Source organism: Tiliqua scincoides, chromosome 1, assembly GCF_035046505.1.
Source record: "Tiliqua scincoides isolate rTilSci1 chromosome 1, rTilSci1.hap2, whole genome shotgun sequence".
Lineage (NCBI taxonomy): Eukaryota > Metazoa > Chordata > Lepidosauria > Squamata > Scincidae > Tiliqua > Tiliqua scincoides.
The window spans coordinates 8,736,639-8,756,475 of record NC_089821.1 but is presented as its reverse complement, the minus strand read 5'-3'; the positions used below and the strand labels follow the sequence as shown (position 1 = coordinate 8,756,475).

At 42.0% G+C, this 19,837-nt stretch overlaps 1 protein-coding gene across 1 annotated transcript in view; it reads left to right on the top strand.

Annotated features, from left to right (window-relative positions):
* The window catches only part of DPH6 (diphthamine biosynthesis 6), a 275,217-nt gene that overhangs the window by 164,524 nt on the left and 90,856 nt on the right, over window positions 1-19,837 (top strand). The gene's annotated exons all lie outside the window — the stretch shown is intronic.

The following is a 19,837-nucleotide window of genomic DNA, read 5'->3' as shown; positions in this document are numbered from 1 at the left end:
AATGCCATCAGTGCTTCTTGTGGCAAGGCGTTCCACAGACTTAATTACACTCTAGGTAAAGAAATATTTCTTAACTCAGAAAATTAATCTGAGAGCCTTCTCCCCCCCCCCCCCCCGGAGGATCATGAATCATTTTCTAATTGATTTGAGGGATGCTTGGGAGAGGGCACCCACGTCCACTTTCAGTTCTAGCCCTTAGCACTGAAGGGATCCACAGTCATATAAATTGAGAGTACAATCCAACCAGATAATTTGTTTCAGATTCACCTGTGAAACATGAAAGGTCGCAACTCCTGAGTGATCCTGCTGACGCAGGCAAAATTCCGTGCCCACATTGAAAAGTCTGGCTTTGTGCTGGTATGGGGTGACCTTGCAGTACACGCTGAATTTGTACAAAAGCAATGGGGAAAGTTCCAAAAGTCTTAGAAGAGAGGTTGAGAAGACAGAATAGCATGCCAGTTTTCCTTTTCTTTTAAATGATGTGCCCAAATAATGTTCCATAATTTCTCATACTCTGTCAGGACGTGGGCTCTTTGACAGACAGCTGAAATGTGAAATAGTTTGTGGCTTCAGCGATGTCAGTTTTCTACTTTTTATGTACCGGCTCTGCAGAAGCTGTGTGTTTTTTTTTGGTTTGTTTTTGAGATGGGGTCATTAGACTGCTATGCAGTTAATGTGTGAAGTGCCTCTTAACCAAAGAATGTGTTAACAATCTAATAAGTCTGGAGTTAACTTCACACAATAAAGTGCATTTTGAATGCGCTCATACTTCTCCCCCCCCTTCTGTATTTGAGCTCCCTTGGAATTGCAGGGATGCTAATGAAGTCATAAAGTGGGAGTTTTGACAGAGATTGAATGTTAAATAAAAGCGTTCAAAAAGAACAATATCCGGTTGGACTCCTATTTCGGACACAGGGTTCCCTTCCCCTCTCAACCCAGCTTATCTGCATGGATGTGTGACCCAGTCAGTGCAAAAAAAAAACTGGAGAGCTTTGACGCAGCAATAACCAGTTATCCCATAATTTACAGCAAATGAGACTTCAAGAATAGTCATGCTTTCCAGGCTCTGGAGAAAATTTGTCTTTTTTCCTGCTTTATTTTTTTGCATGCCTTTCCTGCCTATCGTCTCTTTCCCGTTTGGCAGGTTTCCTAATTGGTCAATACCCAGAGGTGTAAATATTTTATCGTGCAATTGATTTTGGTTCTGTCTTGAGAAATTATTTTGTCCAAGTGGTATTGTGTAGCATAATGCTTGGCATCTGGTTTTACAAGCACAGGATGTTGATATTTACTTTTCCTTAACTGCGAGCCTTTCAGAACTCATTCAGGGGTCTGTAAGTAATCCTGCTGGGATTGTGTTCTTTATGCGCTTTGGATGTAATCAAGAGTTGTGATTTTATCTATCAAAACCTTTCTTCGCTTGCTCCCAGATGATCATTACTTTCTTGCAGTTGCTCCCATCCAGATTTACTCAACACTGGAAGGGTTTCATAGCCATTGTGGAAGGACGGGATGAAACGACCGTGAAACTAAACTAGCCTAAACAAATAACTACTGGGGGGAATTTCTCGCCTACGCTCAGACTTTTTCTATCCACTTTTTCTATCTTTTTCTATCAAGAGCTTGCAGTTCTTTCCTGTCCTATTTGTTTGATCCTGCTATCAATAGTGTAGACGGGGGGGGGGGAATCACGGTAAGTATTGCAGGTGTTGCAGCATGGCTTGTAAGTGGCCCCTCTCACTTGCCGTCGGAGCCATTAGGGCAATGCTGGCAATGCACAGGTGCTCATCAAACCTCAGAAGCACTATGAATGCTAACTTTGTGATGCATTCTGGGGTGAACCTAGGAGGCACAAGGGGCCCCAGCGCAACCCAGAACTGTGTGATACAATGCTAAAAAAAGTTTCTCAGCCTTGGAAATGGCACAGTTTGCCGGGGACAAGGTAGAAACCCAGATTTTCACACCTTTTTTCGTTTTTTAGAACATTTAAACTCCCTGTATCCACTGGCAACCATGGTAAGTCAGATCTCTTCAGCGGATGCCAGACTCACGGATACTGCAGGTCGACTGTATTGGAAGCTCATACCATGGTGCTCATTCTTCATTATAGTTAGGACAATGCTAATGGTGTACATTTTACAATAACAATTTACAATACATTTTGCAATCAAAAACTAATAAGAGGTTTCAAACTAATTTATACATAATTTTGATGAAACATCTTTTAAAAAATTGCAATCTCATATTGTGTGGAAACTTTATAAGCACTAGATGAGCTTCTTGCCACCAATGCATAAATCAAGAGGGATGTCGGGATTAAGCATACAGAGTGTTCTATTTTTTTTTTCTTCATTGACATTTGAAAATATTTATTTATGAATTTATAGAAGGTTAACATGTTCCTAACAAAAGAGCAACAAGATTTAAGTTTAGTGGTGTTTTTAAATAATTTTAAAAGTTTTCATCTAATTAAAAACAAAAAAAAAATCCCGTTCTATTTATTCATTTAACAGATTTCTAGCTCATGAGCCACCTGGGTGTCTTACAACAGATATTAAACCATAAAAAGAGGACAAACCTATGAAAGTCAACCTATGAAAATAATGCAGTCCAATAATAAAAACATCAGGATGGCCACTGCACAAGGTTTGTCCAGCCATGTAAGCCAGGGTCTGCCTCTGTTGTGCACAGCTACCAATGGGGTTGTACGTGAAGTCTCGCAGGATGGGAAGGCCTGGAAAAGGCTCTCCCTGCACAAGTAGCGAAAGGGATTGTGATTCTCTAACTGCGGTGAGAGGGGAGGGGCACAGTCCATAAGAACATGCCCCACTGGATCAGGCCATAGGCCCATCTAGTCCAGCTTCCTGTATCTCACAGCGGCCCACCAAATGCCCCAGGGAGCACACCAGATAACAAGAGACCTGCAAGGCTTCCTGGGAATTGTAGTTAAGAACATAAGAACAGCCCCACTGGATCAGGCCACAGGCCCATCTAGTCCAGCTTCCTGTATCTCACAGCGGCCCACCAAATGCCCCAGGGAGCACACCAGATAACAAGAGACCTGCAAAGCTTCCTGGGAATTGTAGTTAAGAACATAAGAACAGCCCCACTGGATCAGGCCACAGGCCCATCTAGTCCAGCTTCCTGTATCTCACAGCGGCCCACCAAATGCCCCAGGGAGCACACCAGATGACAAGAGACCTCATCCTGGTGCCCTCCCTTGGGCACCAGTCCAAATTGGGGGAGCATGGTAGTCTCAGCAGTTCATGCTCAAGCAATTCACTTTCCCAACCCTGCCAATCAAAGTCTCTGAGCATCCTGAAATGCCACTTTGGCGGGGTGGGGACCGCCCACAGTAGCACAGAACACACCGGGAGTGGGGAATAAAATGAAACTGCAAGAGGAATTGTGAATATAGCTATCACTCACTTCTCAAAATCTTACTTTCAGTTTTGTTTAAAAAATTGCAGTACAATTGTATCATTTCATCAGCCACGATATTTGTAGTCTAATCACCTTCACAATGGATCCTTAATAAGTTTTTGTTGTTATTGTAATGGCATATTCTAGTGGGGATTGTGAGTCATTTTAGAAAGCAAAAATGCATTTACTGCCTTGTAATAGGCTGTTTGTTCTTTAAAATATAATTTCTTACATTTTTTTTTACTACAAAATAGTTTTATCACTGCCAAATTGTTCTATTTTATGTATATATTTTTTAAAGGAATGCTTTTTCTCAATTTTACTTTTAATTACTTGCCTGTGATAGAGTGCTATAATTTAAATGGGGGGGGGAAGAAATCATAGAAGCATTGTAATTTAACACAACTGCACACAAACTACAATGACGATTTGGGAAAAAGTTATGTACTCTTCCCAAAATTCTTACAGTTTGTTATTCCCAGTACCATGGCTGACAAACACTTGAAATCGACCGTCTGCCTCTCAAAACAAACATACTCAGAATTGGGATAGTTTTCAGTCTGGGTGAGATAATCGCCACATAAAACATTTGCAAACAACAATTGAGAAAATTGAGCCCTAATGGTGTGAAAGTTTATTCATCAAAGAGAAGGCTACTTGGTTGGGTGGTCCAGTCATGTCATTTGCAATTATCGCGGATAGTTTCCATCAAGAGGAAGGGGTTAAAATTTGGGAACCTTTGCACATGTGCCTAGGAAACAACTGGTGTTGAGCCCTTGTGCAGAATCTTGACTCACATTACATGCAGAGGAAGAGCAACTGGGGAAAGGTGCAGCTCAGCTGGCAATGCACAGAGAATTCCAAGCTGCAACATTTTGTATCCTAAACCCAGCAGTGATGTGTCACTGGTTGGTGGTGCCCATAGGTGAGCACCTAACCTGCAAACTGCCTCTTCTGCTCCCGGAACCTTCCTTTCTGCAGAGAGCTACACATAAAAGGCCCGAGCGCTACGGCAACTGGGTGTCTAGCTCTGATTCTCCCCTGTGAGACAACATAGCAGCATGGAAGGAGAAGCTGGACAATAGCAGACAGAGCACAGTGGAGGTGGGTGGTTGGCTATCCCTAAAGAATTAAGCAGACCTGCAAAACTGAGGGTCAGAAAAACTTTTTTTTTTTTAAGTTATGGTGGTTTTTTATGTATTTGGGGTGCTGATTCCAAAAATGGAATCACGTCTAGTTTTGGAGGTACAGCACAGCTTCAGCATAAACCACAGCCTTTGGAGTGGTTTATGCAGCTTCCTAGTGAGGAAGCCATTGTGTAGGCTTCCTCCCAATGAAACTGCTTGAACCATTCACTAATTTTGCCCCATCCCTGAAACTAGAAATGTTGGGGGAAAAGATACCATTTTTGGAATCAGCACCCCAAATATAGGTGGGGCCTCCGTATCTGCGGATTTTGCACCCGCAGATCTAGCTCAACGTGGGTCGCCTGGAGGTTGCCTCCAGTTACTCCCCCCCGGGAGGCTTCTGGAGGGCTTTCTGAAGCTTGCAGAGGCAGTGCTCATCCGCCCACCACCTCTGCAGGCATCAGAATAGCCGTTTCTGGCTTTAAAATGCTACTTGCGGTTTCTGACCACAGCTCTGGTCTCCTTCAGAGGGCTTATGGGGCTGAAAATCAAGGATTTGATTATCCATGATTTTCAGTATCCACAGGGGGATCTGATCCCCCTGTGGATATTGAGGATCCCCCACGGATACTGAGGCCCCCACCTGTATACCTAGGAATAGGTCTGATCTTTAAGACGGCAAAATGTGTGTTGGCCTTTGTTATTTGCAAAGCTACTTTAAATAGCCAGGACGGAGAAACACCCGAAATAAACTTACTTAAAAACATAATCTTTAAAAGAAAACTAAATCTACTGCTTCTAATCTATGCCATATTGCCTTGATGTATTTTGGAAGACGCTGTGGTTCCTCTACTGCTTGTGAACAGTAAAAGATTATATTTCTTTTATCTAGCTCCCCTCCTGCATAAAAAGCAGTGAGTGGCAGCCTGTAAATATGTAATAAGACCAGATCACCGGAGAGTTCAAAACTAAAGAGCTGGAAATGTGACAAGAGCTCAGGAGAAGGTTAAAAGAGCATGATAATTTTGAGCCATTTGGTGAGTGGGTGCCAGCTTGGCAGGGAAGAAGCGGGTCAGAAACCAGCAGAGCAGGTAGTGGCATCATCAAAGGCGATTCTGACAGATGGGAACCTCAGTCCAGAGTTAATGCATTAAACTCTTGCCAGCGCTTTGGAAACAGGAGAGTAATACTGAAATGTGGTGTTGTGTGGAGAACAAAGCAAGAGGCAGAGACCTCCTGTTATGAACACCATCACTTCACCAGTATTTATAATAAATTTGCACAGTTAACAGTTTGACTTTGACACAAAGGCCAGCTAGACCTTTGATCTGTCCCAGCCCGTTCACTTCCGTTTTGCCCCCCCGCCTGGAGTGGTTCCGAGGGGGGGGGCTTGCATGCTATGTTGAGGCTCCCTGCAAAATGTAGTGCTTTGCACCACCTCTAGCTACACCACTGTCCCAGTATATAGTTACAACAGTGATTTTCAACCTTTTTCATCACGGCACACTGGCAAGGCACTACAGTGTCAAGGCGCACCATCAACCTTCTAACAATTGACAAGGCACACCGTTCTGCCAATGGGAGCTCACATCCCCAATAGTCCTACTAATAAATGACCCCCTCCCAAATTCCCACAGCACACCTGAGGACCATTTGCGACACACCAGTGTGCCGTGGCACAGTGGGTGAAAATGGCTGAATTACATTATTGAGATTTTTATATGAAATAATTTTTTTTCTGCCACTATCCAGATCTAATCTGGATCTATTTTCGTCCAGATAGTTTCCCCTCCCCCAAATTGTTTTACCGTTTTGGGGCATTTGCTTCAACGTGGGAAAGGTGGGATATAATTATTTTTGTTAATAAATAAATACAAAGAGAACCAAACTGAAGTGTATATTTTGAAGATCATGAGCTCCAGAGACCTCTTCCCTTTCTCTTCTCCATATTCCTTCCAGTTGCCCTTTTCCCTTCACTAGTCACTGCACTGAGTGTACCTGGAAAGAATACATTGACTAACCATGCACACAGGATTGAATCCTAAGCTTCTGTCTGTGGTGTCCTTGTCCAGGAATATCTTTATATGCTCAAACAATGTTCCTTTCATGGCATTCCTAGTGAGATTTCACACTACTTCAGTTGGGAGCTTATAAAACCAATATACCTGTTCACTGACCCTGGTGTAGGTCAGTGCTGATTGTGTAGTTATGCCAAAAGTGTAGTTCAGGTGTGTTTTATATGGTTGATTTTCTGGGATAGGGTTTTTTGTTGTTTTGCTTTCTGTCCATAGAGATCTTGCAGAGAGATCTACCTTCAATTTAGCCTGTAATTATTGGAATGATTCAGAGCGTAGTCAACATAATATACTTTAAGAAACATGTAATTCAAATAGCAAGTAAGAGATAAACTAGTGAATATATTTCTGAGTATGTTGGACTCAGAACAGCTTAATTTCATTAACTTGGGAGAATATCCATCCCGTGCATTGTAGCATTCTGGATGCTTTTGAGAATCACAAGACTACTCAGGGATAACCTCATTCGTTGATCTATAAATAACATTCTTGGGGCTGTAGCCTAATGGTTTCAGCATATGAACAAGGTGTGGCTTGGTTAGCAATATCTTTAAAAATATAAGTATAATATTTAAGCAATATCTTTAAAAATATAAGTGAAAAAGGATAAAAGTTTTTCTCAGATTATAAGTGTTTGGTTTTCAGAATTATTCAGATGCAAACCTGAAGGCACTTTCCCAAGAATTAGATGGTAGCTTTTAGAACAATTGGGTAGATGTTGTTAGAGATTTGAGGTTGGATCCAAACTTACTGCTCCAAGAATGGAAACCCTTTCCTTTTGTGAACAGAAGGAACTTTCGTTCATGGAGCAATAAATTACAATCCAAACCACTAGCTTGGCAGCCAGTGTTTCTTTCCCACCATGTTGCAGCAAAGTTAGCATTAGATGAGGAAATGCTTGTACTACCTGGCTAGATAGCAAGTAAAACCATGAAGATTACACATAAAAGAAAGTTCTAGTTTCTCCAGCTAAACCATACTTTGTTTAAATATCTTAACTGATGTTTGTCCACAAACTGGGGATTGACAAACTAAATCCAAAACCATTGTTTGAAGCTGGTTTGCAAACCAGAATTTATTCTGCCTGAAACCACAGACTAGTGATAAACCACAATTAGGACCATTGTTCTGCCTCAAGAGTGCTGCTGCACTGTGCAAATGTGTACACCTTAAGAAGCTGCTACGTCATGGAGATGGGAGTGAATTTGTGGAACTGAATCCCGAGCAGATCAGAAACCAAAAACAGACAAGCATTTCTAAACCATGTTGTGTTGTATGTTTGGAAGCTCTAACCACAATGTAGTCTCATAACTACAGTTAGTGCAAACCGTGTTTTCGCATTTCATCTGAACTCAGCCTAAATGTGGCCCTGGAATTTGTTTCTGGGGGAAAAATGTTGAGAAACTTTCTTCTAGTATGGGCTTCAGATGCCAGTTGTTTTGTGGCAGCCATTCAAAAAACACATGAAAGCTTTATTTCTTGCCAACTTGCTTTTGCTCTTTTTCATATATTCCCAGTAAAGAAGTGAATTTTAGTCATGCCAAATTGAACTCTGACAAATGTGTTTGTTCTGAGAAGATAGACTGAACATCATCTCTTCGTGAAAAAAAAAACATACAAAGTTATGAAGAGAGAACTATAATAGAATGTGTCTTCTTTGGTGTTAGCATTTTTTTCCCCCAATTTGGTAGCCGTATATTTCTCTTGTAAAGGAGAGGTTTCAGATTGTCTGGTGTGAACACTTCGCAGTTCTTCTCCTTTATTTTCAGGCTACGTTCCACTTTGCCATTTCTCACACACAATGCAAAAGAGCCTGTCAGATATGTTCTTTGTGGTTTAAGAACTGCTGAAAGTCTTCAAGACTTTTAAGACTGTAATTTTCGTAAAAGCCATAAGAACATAAGAACATAAGAACAGCCCCACTGGATCAGGCCATAGGCCCATCTAGTCCAGCTTCCTGTATCTCACAGCGGCCCACCAAATGCCCCAGGGAGCACACCAGATAACAAGAGACCTCATCCTGGTGCTCTCCCCTACATCTGGCATTCTGACTTAACCCATTCCTAAAATCAGGAGGTTGCGCATACGCATCATGGTTTGTACCCCATAATGGAATTTTCCTCCAGAAACTCGTCCAATCCCCTTTTAAAGGCGTCTAGGCTAGACGCCAGCACCACATCCTGTGGCAAGGAGTTCCACAGACCGACCACGCGCTAAGTAAAGAAATATTTTCTTTTGTCTGTCCTAACCCGCCCAACACTCAATTTTAGTGGATGTCCCCTGGTTCTGGTATTATGTGAGAGTGTAAAGAGCATCTCCCTATCCACTCTGTCCATCCCCTGCATCATTTTGTATGTCTCAATCATGTCCCCCCTCAAGCGTCTCTTTTCTAGGCTGAAGAGGCCCAAACGCCATAGCCTTTCCTCATAAGGAAGGTGCCCCAGCCCCGTAATCATCTTAGTCGCTCTCTTTTGCACCTTTTCCATTTCCACTATGTCTTTTTTGAGATGCGGCGACCAGAACTGGACACAATACTCCAGGTGTGGCCTTACCATCAGTTTGTATAACGGCATTATAATATTAGCCGTTTTGTTCTCAATACCCTTCCTAATGATCCCAAGCATAGAATTGGCCTTCTTCACTGCCACCGCACATTGGGTCGACACTTTCATCGACCTGTCCACCACCACCCCAAGATCTCTCTCCTGATCTGTCACAGACAGCTCAGAACCCATCAGCCTATATCTAAAGTTTTGATTTTTTGCCCCAATGTGCATGACTTTACACTTACTGACATTGAAGCGCATCTGCCATTTTGCTGCCCATTCTGCCAGTCTGGAGAGATCCTTCTGGAGCTCCTCACAATCACTTCTGGTCTTTACCACTCGGAAAAGTTTGGTGTCGTCTGCAAACTTAGCCACTTCACTGCTCAACCCTGTCTCCAGGTCATTTATGAAGAGGTTGAAAAGCACCGGTCCCAGGACAGATCCTTGGGGCACACCGCTTTTCACCTCTCTCCATTGTGAAAATTGCCCATTGACACCCACTCTCTGCTTCCTGGCCTCCAACCAGTTCTCAATCCACGAGAGGACCTGTCCTCTAATTCCCTGACTGTGCAGTTTTTTCAGTAGCCTTTGGTGAGGGACCGTGTCAAACGCCTTCTGAAAGTCCAGATATATAATGTCCACGGGTTCTCCCGCATCCACATGCCTGTTGACCTTTTCAAAGAATTCTATAAGGTTTGTGAGGCAAGACTTACCCTTACAGAAGCCATGCTGACTCTCCCTCAGCAAGGCCTGTTCGTCCAGGCCTGCTGGATCAGGCCAAACTCCATGTAGTCCAGCATCCTGTTCAGCTACATCCCAGGACCTAATGGTATCCAGGATGGGGCAATGCATTGGGGCAGCAATGTAACCCCTTGCATCATCACATCACCCCCACACCTACAAACTACACCCCCCTCCTGGAAATTACCTTTCTGAGGTAGCCTACTTCTAAAATCAGAAGGTTGCACATACCCATCATGGCTTGTAACCTGTGATTGACTTTTCTTCTAGAAATCCCCTTTTAAAAGAATCTAGGCCAGATGCCATCACCACATCCTGTGGCAAGGAGTTCCTGTGGGAAAGGAGGGAAGAAGGATGGGGGACAGGAATCTTGTGATTGGAACAAACATCTGGAGCGATTTTTTTTCTGTACAAGCCAGGGAAGGGCGAAAGGAGGTGGGGAAGTTTTGCTCACAAAAGTTCTTGGCTCGCAACTTGTCTCATTTCTCAAAATGACTCTTGACTTCAGACTTGAAAAACTCAAAATTTTTCTAAAGTTGAGTTATAATGGCCATGCTGTATGACTTGCGAGTTGAGCTGGGTCAAGTCGTGGAGTCGCTGACTCATGGCTCAACTCGCACCTGGGCTCAGTGATTTCAGCACATCCCCAGATTAAAGCTTAGTCTTGCTTAGTCTTTCCACTGAAATTCTGGATCATGTCCTAAGTAGTACCGTAAGTCTGCAATTCTATACACACCTATCTGTAAGTAGGTCCCACTGAACTCATTGAACTCATTCTCTGAGCAGACATGCCCTGGATTGTGCTGTAAATCTATCATCTCATCCAGTTGTATCTCTGACTAACAAATGTACATCACATTAAAATAGATTTTTATAAACATTCACTGTAGCAGCGCAATGCTGCTATGGGAAACAACCAAGGCTTCTGGGACCTTGTTGTTTGGTGGGAGTGCAGAGTGCACTGAAAAAGTTTAGACTATAAACAGGGGCAGCGAGGCGCAGAGCAATGAATGAGAGCCGGGAGACAGGTCTCAGAAGGTTGATGCAGGAAGAGCTGAGCCGGAAGTAGGATGGTATGAGATCGAGAGAGAAGTCCGTCCTCCCGGCTAGCTTCCTTAGACTTTTATTCATTCTCAAAACACATAATGCAAAGCTATGCAATAGGGAAAATTACTGAAGGCTGCTAAGATTATACTGGCTGCCTACTAGCTAGTTTTAGCTTGACCACAATACACATTCCTGAGATATGATTTTGTTGTTTACAGCACTGGGTTTAGAGTCATCACTAAGGCCTAGAGTTTGCTCTTGCTGTGCAGGTGCAGAATGTGTTCTGCTGTTGCCACATATGTCAAGGCATTTCAAAACCTAGTGCTTGTGCATTCTATATTTACTACATTCACAACAAAACAAAGCAAAAATTAACATTGATCGCATTCAACATCTAATGCTGTATAAATACTAGTAATCAGGAACTGTTGGACTATGTGTGTGTCAGTTTCCAGCATTCCATCCATTAAGGTGGATTCCATATCCACCTTAATTTGGACTATGTGTGCACCAGTTTCCAGCATTCCATATCAAATGGAAAGAAGCAAAACCCACCAGCCAAGTGAGTTGTTCTTGGCCAGCAGCCATTTTTTAAAATTTTTCTTTTAACCCCAAAGCACCTTAGAATGATGTAATACACCACACCAGACTAGTGACTTTAGCCCTTCCACAGCAAAATTGCTGAAATGGCCTCTCACTTTCATGGGTTATGAAATAGACATTTCCGTTCTGAACTAATTCATATAGAAAATGTTCCACCATCTACTAACTGGGCTATGTTAAACTTCCCATATGTTAAATTTCAACTGTGGCTTGAATCCAAAGGTACAGTTGCATGAGCAGAAGGTACTTCTGTTTGTTCAAGGGCGGGTTCCTGCTTTTCAATCATTTCCTCCATCTCACTCCAATCCCCCACACTATGTTCCATCTCATTAAAAGGATTCCCTAGTCCACAGGGGAAACTTTGGGGTATGTAGAGTTAAAGGGACAATGGGAAAGCCCCATTCTATGAGCAGATGACCACTAATAGAAGCTAGTATTCAGGCCTATGGGTTGAAGTGCCCAAACTCGATGCTTCTCAAACTGTGGGTCTGTGACCCGCCAGTGAGTCATGACCCAATTTTTGGTGGTTCGTGAAACTGACAAGGAAGATTAGGCTATGTGCATTAAGGGTTAAACGACCTGCAACTTGGGGGGGGGAGCACTGCTGCACAATCACCATAATAATAATAATAATAACAGGTATTTATATACCGCCTTTCTTGGTCTTTATTCAAGACTTTATTCAAGGCGGTTTACATAGGCAGGCTTTATTAAATCCTTATTAAATAGGGATTTTTACAATTTCAAAGAAGGTTCTTTCTTTCAAGGACTACTACATTCAAGGTGTTTCAATTCTGATCTGGCTTCACATTCTGGCCTCCATCCTCCCACGCTCAGAGCAGATGGAATGGCTTGGCTTCAGCTTGTCAGCTGCTCCAAGGTCGCACGGTGCCGGTGGCCTCGAACTGGCGACCTTGTGGATGTTATCTTCAGGCAGACGGAGGCTCCACCCTCTAGACCAGACCTCCTGCCCATTATAGCCATAGAGGCTTGAGCACCTAATAAAGTGATTTTTTTTTGGGGGGGGGGGTTCCTTATGCTAAAAAGTTTTGAGAATCACTGCCCTAGCCATTTGGGAAACGCCATCAATGAGCAAGTCTGTGAGTTGCAAGTATTTATTTATTTATTTAAAGAATTTTTTTATACCGCTTTTCTGATACCCAAAGAAGTGTATATCTGTTGACCAGTGTTTCTCAAAGTGTGGGTCGGGACCCACTAGGTGGGTCAAGAGCCAATTTCAGGTGGGTCCCCATTCATTTCAATATTTATTTTTAATGTAATTGACTTGATGCTACCATGTTATGTGACTAAATTTGGGGGAATCTCACAGATCTGTACTTTTATCAGGCTACTACATATATTCTTTTAACAATGATAGTAAATGGGACTTACTCCTGGGTAAGTGTAGGTAGGATCGCAGCCTAGGATTGTTAAAAAATTTTCTGCTTGATGACGTCATTTCTAGTCATGACATCACTTCTGGTGGGTCCTGACAGATTATCATTCTAAAAAGTGGGTCCTGGTACTAAAAGAGTGAGAACCACTGCTATAGACATACTGAAGTATGCCCAAAGCAGTGTATTTATATATATCTATAGTATATTGAAAGAACATGTGTAGGATTTCATCACATGCATAGAGCACATGCATACATTTTGCTGTTAAGTAACTCCCGAAACATGGTTTTTCATCTGAACCAGGCAGATGAAAATGTGTACATTTTACACACGGATGAGGGCTGGAACCTCAGTGTAGCTCTGAAAAAGTGCCCAGTAGCCATCATGTGACATTATATCCTTTGAGGAAGCTATCAAAGCTAATATCTCTAATTTGGACTATGTGTAATCCTCCCATAATAGCATTTCAAGATGATTCGGTATTATCATCATCCCAGTGATTTACTCTGTTCAGATTTTGCAAAGGATTTATAATTTTTGTCAGTGCTTTTCACTTTACATATTAATTGGTAGAACAATAGAAGTGATTATTTCTCTCTGTTGGTATTATATTTCTATTACAGATAGCAGAGTGGTATTAGTTCAGCTGTGCCACTGTCCAGAATTAGATTGAACTTGCAGTTACATTAAAGCCTGGAAATTGCTTCTTAGATTGGTGGGTTGAAAGTAATAAGACTTAAGATTTTAAACATTAACATTTTATTTTAGTGTTAAGACATCTCTTGTTCCATCCAGGGCATACTGGAATTTAAAAGAACATTTGCAATTTCCTAAATTTTATGCTCACTGTTGCTCAACATTTCACAAAACACTTTTCAGTGCTCCTGGTTGGTTTGGAGTTTTGTTTTGCTTTTCCCCCCTCATATTCATATTGCTGATTCTCAGATTTCTCAATTTGTCCTTGCAACAGATTATGTACATATTTTTTTAAAAAATTGTGGGATACATCTAGTGCATAGTATAAATAGCCCCAAGGAAAGGTCATTATAGCCTAATTTTTCTTAAATGTTTTTCACACTGCTGGGCTAATTTTTCATAGCTTATAAGTCTGGTTTCAGCTACTTAGGTTTGCTGTGCTCAGACATAACTTCAGACATTGAGCTAACCACTTGCAGGATTCAATGAAACTGAATACCCATCAAATCAATTATAACAGGAAACAATTTGTGATCTTTCGTGATGTCTAACAGCCCACCTAAGTTTCCCAGTGCTGCAGGCTGCAGTGGCGGCGAAATGGCTGCCACTGTATCCAACAGGGCTAGGGAAACCTCTAGAGGTTTCACTGGGGGAAGGGGACATTTTCCCCAAGTAAAACCCCAGCCTGTGCAATGGGGCTTCCCTGAGTAAAACCTGGTGTTCCCTGGTGTTGACCTTAGGGCCAGAGGCCAGAGATTCTTCTGCAGTGATAGCTGGGCAGCGCAGGCCTCCCTGCCAGCACTGCTTACTCAAAAGGTGCCGCAAATATGCATTAAGGCACGTTTGCAACAACTAATACCAGTAGTTGGAGTGTACTGCCAACACTAGAGCCGTTAGGATTGGGCACTAAGGGCCCAATCCTATCCAACTTTCCTGTGCTGGTGTAACTGCAATGCTGCCCTGTGGTTAAGGGAACAAATGTTCCCATGCCATGAGGAGGACTTCGTGACTTCCTCTCCACCAAAGGATGCAGTGCTTGCCCCATTGGCGCGGCTGCACCGGCACTGGAAAGTTGGATAGGATTGGGCCCTAAGTCTCCTAGTTGCAAATACTGATGCATATTAAAACACACATACAGAGATACACACACACACATGCAGAGAGAGAGAGATACATATTTTTGCTGATAATGACAAATAATATGTGCATGTAAATATATACTTACATACAAGGAGCCTCTGTATCTGGATCCTGTATCCTCGGTTTCAGTTAACCATGGATCAGGTCCACGGGACCCTTGTGTGCGCCCACCGCACTCCGCTCCCCTGCCTCCAGAAGATTTTCTGAGCCCAGTTGAGGCCTGGACCTTCCTATGCCTTATAAGGCATTAAAAACATCACTTCTGGTTTTCACCAGAAGTTATTTTTTTTGATACGTACAGTCATTCTGAGCCCAGCAGTTAGAAATTGTAATGTAATGGTTTTTGGCTACTAGATATGGGAGTGTGTCTTCACAAGTTACGCATAAAATAATGCTGCAGGCATAATAACACCTGAAATGAAAATACATTTTTTTTGTTAAATACATTTCTGTCGGTAGTACATTTGAGTATCACTGGTTTTAGATGTCCATTCCTAGATAACTTTCATCCCCCTCTCCTTCCTGCATGAGTAACTATGGCCATATAAATGCTAGGCATTCCTCGAACTCAGAATACTGGCATCTCCTGCTTTCTGACGGTTCTTTTTTCAACATGCTGCTGTTTCAGCACGCTTCAGTTATACCCAGAAGTCATTCATTCAACTCATGCTCCACTATTTCAACCTTTCTCTGCTTCTCTAAAGACTAAAATTGCCTCCCCCATGTTGATTTGCTTATGATTCAAACTGTTTTTGGGTGTGTGTGTGTGAGAGAGAGAGAGAGAGAGAGTGCGCACCAACTTTAGCTCTGGTCCTATTCCTATTCCCAAAGGCATTAATGAGAATCCATTTGCAGAAATCTTTGTGTGATAGCAGGAATTTGCAAAATAAAAAAGGCATTTGCAATTTGCTAGGTAAAAAAGCATTGGAAGCAACATTTGTAAACTAAAAAAATACTCAGCCATTTCCACTTTTCACCATGGCTTCAGTCCCTAAGCTGTCCAATGAGCAGGGGATGCTTGTATTGCATTGCCACCCAGGGTTCTCTGCACTCGTCAGGAGAACATGAAGACCCAGTTAGTTTGTAGCTACTACCTGGGAGCTGTCCCAACTGTACTTGAAGAAGAAGGTATTGGTGCGGCTGGATTTGTGGATACCAGTATTTACCGGAGCTGCAGGGACACCTGCGTTGGCTCGGTCATGTCGTGAGAATGAATGATGGCCGGATCCCAAAGGATCTCCTCTATGGAGAACTCGTGCAAGGAAAGCGCCCTACAGGTAGACCACAGCTGCGATACAAGGACATCTGCAAGAGGGATCTGAAGGCCTTAGGGATGGACCTCAACAAGTGGGAAACCCTGGCCTCTGAGCGGCCCGCTTGGAGGCAGGCTGTGCAGCATGGCCTTTCCCAGTTGGAAGAGACACTTGGCCAACAGTCTGAGGCAAAGAGGCAAAGAAGGAAGGCCCATAGCCAGGGAGACAGACCAGGGACAGACTGCACTTGCTCCCAGTGTGGAAGGGATTGTCACTCCCGGATTGGCCTTTTCAGCCACACTAGACGCTGTGCCAGAACCATCATCCAGAGCGCGATACCAGAGTCTTTCGAGACTGAAGGTTGCCAACAGACAGACCAGTATTTACCACTTGTCATCTACAGTTGTGTTGATAAGCTTTGGATGTTTGTTCATTGTCAAGAAATATTTTCCAAGATGAGTTCCTTAAATGTTGGTTAAGCAAGGAATAGTGAGCGGTACATGGCATTTCAGCGTATCTGTGCAAATACTTATCTTTCCCTTGGTTTGATATTTGGCTGCTTGCCACAAGTGTGTGTTTGATACATAAGCCAGAATGTTTTGCATTCAGCTTACCTTTTTTTTTCCCAATGCCATTTACAGACAGAACTAAGGTAAGGAAAAAAAAATGTATAGTACTTTAAATTTCTCTTTGTACCCTAGTGATGCCAGGGTAGAGTTCTATACCTTGGCTGCGAATGAGATAGCTAACGAATTTTGCATAAGGCAAAAAATTAATGTTGTAATAATTATTTCCTGAGAAGCACAACTTTTCCCAGTGCTCTTTTAGAATAACAAAGGAACTAGGTCAGGGAAATTTAGGATATTTTAGAGTACATACAGTATTATATTGCTTGCCAGTACCTAATTTACAATTACACAGTTCCATGAATATTGAAATGATTCAGCTTCCCATTATAAATGTATGTGGCAGTTTGCTTGTTGATCAGTTTATGAAGTTAATGCAAATGAAACTGTCTTCCTGTCAGCATTTGAAATATATAATGCAGTCATGTTGTATATTCAGGGACAGGCCATTGACAGTCAATTAACAAGTTTGATTGGTATGTCAACTCATTCTTTTGAATTGTTAATAGTATGTTAATAGCATTCATTTCTTTGTGCAGTCCCATTTGCAGCTTCACAGTTACAGCTATTTTTTAATAATTCTGAGTAACCTAAAATAGTGCCTTAATAATAGATTATTAAACACCTGTCTGGTGTAGCTTAGGGAGGTTTTTCTAGACTGGAAGTTTGCAGTGCATCCCTTTGATATTCAAATCAACAAATGATAGCCTTTTTATTCAAAACGTAAGTTCTTTTGATGGTTAGCTTGTTAAGAAATATTCAGCTCCAGTCTGACCTGATCTGGTTTCCCATGGAAAAGATCTGATGCTGTTTGAAGGCTCATAAATGTAATGCCAATGACAATTTGTTGTTGACGTTCTTCAGCCTCAGATGCTCTTGGTTGATGTGCGGCTTGAGCTTCGCCAAATAATGCTAGCAGGTAAATGATCTTCTGATTTATCCGATAGTTTCAAAGCAAAGAGCTCTCTTCTGTGGTCTGCAGTCATGGTTTTTCAGGCTTGGAGGGGTGCTTTAAAAGGCACATCAAAGTTGACAGTTGAATCTGGAGGCAAGGGATGATGGGAGGCTGTAGGATTGTGGGAATATTTTTTAGTGAATAACATATTACCGAGTGTGTTGAAGACTTTCAAAGGTTTATCAAGCCAGTTCCCCCATAGCAGGTTTATTTCCACCTTTTAAAAAATATATTGGATATATAGATTAACTCTCGGCTTCCTGGACAAGCCATTCCAGAATTGACATATATGAGTCTATATTTTATGCAATATATTTCATGTTTAATGAGTCGTTTGCCCATTTAAAAATTCCCTATATGGAAACTTGAAGCTTCAGTTAAATCAAGACACCAGACAAGCTATGTTTGAATAGAGTTAGTTGGTCATTTGAGAAATCAGAATGAATGGATAATGAAAGAATCACATCAATTTGCCATTAATTAACTTTCATAAGTCTTTTGAATCATAACTATATTTCTATACTTTTTTCTACGTCATTAGATTTTTATTTTCTTTTCTGATGAGAGCCATATCTGGGCTCAATCCTATCCAATTTTCCAGCCCCGGTGCAGCCCCTATAGTAAGGGAACAAATGTTCCCATACCTTAAGGAGGCCACTGGGACTGCTGCCCCACCACAAGATGCAGTGCATACCCCACTGGCACAGCTGCACCAGCACTGGCAAATTGGATAGTATTGGGCCCTTTGTCCCCTTTCACCAGATAACACTTACTACTGGCTGTACAAGCAGTTACTAGGTATGACCCACTTATATTTATTAGCAAGTTTATTGTGGCAGTGAGTCGGCCTTTTTTTTTTTTTAACTTAAGGATAAGACAACTTCCCTGTCTGAAAGTGCTACAGAAGACACTACAGGTAGGCAACTGGCATTGATTGGCCAGAATACACTGCTATCTTTAGCTGCTATAGCTGCCAATCAACCCATGATGAAGAACACTAGCTAAACAGCACTAAAGGAAACAGCTTTATGGTGCTGTATTGGTACACCAACTGAAGGTAATTTCCGCATTAGATTAGGGAGGGTTTTGAAGAAGTGCACAAACCCATCTGTGACCACTTCCATAACACACATAGAAAAAATGATAACATTGCTGCATGTACACAAATGTAAGAATGATTCCAACATTTGGGGGGGGGGGGACACTTTAGCATAAAGTGGGCACTGACCCCAATAGTTTAATACCAAGTCTTAAATCAGCAATTTTCAACCTTTCTCATCTCACGGCACACTGCCAAGGCATTAAAAATGTCAAATGACACCATCAGTTTTTTGACAATTGACAATGCATGCAGTGCTACTGGTGTGGGACGCACATCCCCCAATGACCCTATTAATAAATGACCCCACTTAACTTCCATGGCACAGCTGCAGTCCATTCACAGCACAGCAATGTGTCCCAGCAGTAAAACTATTATATAGGAATTATAAATTATTATTCCAGATAGAGGAATAATGCAAAACCTTACTTTGTATTTAAAGACTTGCCAAATTAAGGGTATGGAATATCAAGGAGAAAACCTAAAGCACAGAGTGCCTAAATAGTCCCCAGTTCAGTAACCAAGGAATTGAATTGAACAATTCCCAGCAAACAAGCAGGTGAATATCAAAGGTGCAATAGAAGGCTGTTTTTATTTTTAAAAAATGACCCCACTTATTTCAAGTTTTCCCAACTCTTTTCCATGATTTCTTTCTTTGGAAACAGCTACAAAAGTAGAATACCTTGAAAGGAGTTCAAAAGTGGCAAACATCCTTTTAAATAAATAAAACCAGTATTCTATAGCATCTTTCGATATGGTTCTCTTAGTTTTATGGGCTTTCTTAGTGCAGGCGTTTAAGAAAACTTCAAGAAACCATTGTTTGAGACAGCCTGTGTGTCGTCCCCTCTCACTCTATGTCAACACTTTTCAACTGGTGTGCCATGGCACATTGGTGTGCTGCAAAACGTCCACAGGTGTGCCGCGGGAGTTTAGAAAACAGCATTGAAAAATCACTGAAAAACTCTTCCAGGTTCTGTGACTTTTTCTAGGCCAGTGGTCTCCAAACTGGTCTCCAAATTGGAGACCACTACATTATGGGAAAATGCTTCCTTGGCATGAACAGAATGCTCCATTCCGCCGAGGAGCTTCCTTACTATGCCACCAATCTC